Genomic DNA, 1,956 nt, shown 5'->3' with positions numbered 1-1,956 from the left:
GGCGCGGGAGCTGCGGACGGCCAACAGGGCGCTCGCTGATTGGCGGAGCCCGAGAGACCCCGGGGGCAAGGGTGAGCCCCGCCCCCGCACTCGGCTAGCCCGCGGCGGACTCGGGGCATCAGTGGGCGGAGCCCCAAGGGGGGCGGGGCCTGGAGGCGGTGCTGTCCGGGAGCTCCTCCCGTCCTCTTTGGGGGGGGGGAAAGGGTCTCCAACATTGAACATTCCCTTCCCACGTGATTGGGAGTGTAGGAGGAGTGGACCAAGTTCCTACCTGCAAGAATCTTTTTCCTTAAAAAAAAAAAAAAAAGTAACAATCTTTTTTCCTGCCTCATGACATGCCTTAGAGGTGGAATTCTGGAGAGTGCCTGGATGGCTCAGTGGGTTAAGCATCTGCGTTCAGGGTCCTGCCATAGAGTCCCTCATAGGACTCCCTTGGTCCCTATGGTGCCTGCTTCTCTGTCTCTGTCGCTCATGAATTATGAAAAAAAAAAAAGAGAGAGAGAGAGAGATGGAATTCCTGAGTCCTAACACCTGTGGACCTACTCACCACATCTGTCCCGTCTGGCTATAATAAACCATTCCAGTATTAGAAGAAAGTTTGATGTGATAACGATTGTTCAGTAGCTGGTTTTCTTGTCGAAACAAGTCTTTCCAGAAACAAGGCATAGTTTGGTGATAGGACGGTCCCACCCTACTAAGCTCCATCAACCTGTGTTCAGGCATTTCAAACAGAGAGCCAGGAATATCAAGCTAGGGAGTTTGCCTATTCCCCCTTGAAAATGGGAAGTATCTGTAGTGGTCTTAAAGGAGAAGAAAAACAGGGGCAGGTTCTTGTTGAGAGAGAACCCCTAGAGGAGAGATGACTAGTGTCTGAGATCAGAGTAGGGCAATCGAAACAAAAGACACAAGAGAATTTGCCACAGTGAATAAATTCAAAACAGAAGGCTTTACCCATTTCTCTCCTAATCCCACCTCATCACACCGGCCACTATGTATTTCCTTAGGTTTGCCTTTCAGTTGAAGTCATGATTGCCTAGGTGGATATTACTAAACACCCACACACTACCCGTTCCTCCTTTTGTTCTGTTCAGAACACCATTTTGTTCAGGGTGGCAAGGTGTACAGCCGAAATACTCATTTCGCCAGGCTGCAGGACATTTAATGAGAAGTCGGCAGAAATGCCTGAGGAGAGAGTCAGATACCAAATAAAAAGGTAAAACCTCACTGGGTGAAGACTTCTCCTTTTCCCTGTTTGTAGGGCTTCCTGCCTGAAAGTGTATGCAATGCCTAGAGAGCAGTAGCCATCTTGTGACCACTAAAAATGATGGTCCAAGCAGCCAAAGGAGCCCCGATCTTTAATGATTCCCTTGAGCTCTCTGGCATTTCAAGTCCGCCTATCTCCAGACTTCTGTTTTCTGAGATAAGACTCTCACTCATTTAAGCTATTATTTCCAGGTTTTGTTACCTGCAATCCTAACTGATATCATAGCTCCCATGTATTGACAGCTACTATGTATCAGGCCCCATTCAGGGTGATACACATACATTTACTCATTTAGGAGGAAATTAACCCAGTATTTTCATTTGACATCAAGGCTTTGCCCTAGCTATTTCATTTATAAGAAACAGTCCTCTTTCTCAAACTATATGTCTATCTTCCCTAAAATAACACATTGAACATCTTAAAAGCCCTTCTTCAAGTTTTTCCCAATTATTAATCAGTCATGAATGGCTTCCCTTCGCTTCTTTACAACAGGATGACGTATTACCTTTAGGTCAATACCATAAGGTTGGGTTTTTTGTTTGTTTGTCTTTTGTCTTTAATATCTAAGTTTTGTAAAATACAGCAAGAAGGGATTTTCTACCACCCTCTAGTGACTGAGTCAATTTTCCAAAAAAATTAAGCTCCAAATTTTAAGCCAGAAATTCCAAATAAATTATGGAAGTCTCTCCCCA

Source organism: Neovison vison, chromosome 3, assembly GCF_020171115.1.
Source record: "Neovison vison isolate M4711 chromosome 3, ASM_NN_V1, whole genome shotgun sequence".
NCBI classification, from domain to species: Eukaryota; Metazoa; Chordata; class Mammalia; order Carnivora; family Mustelidae; genus Neogale; species Neogale vison.
This window is presented reverse-complemented; position numbering follows the sequence as displayed.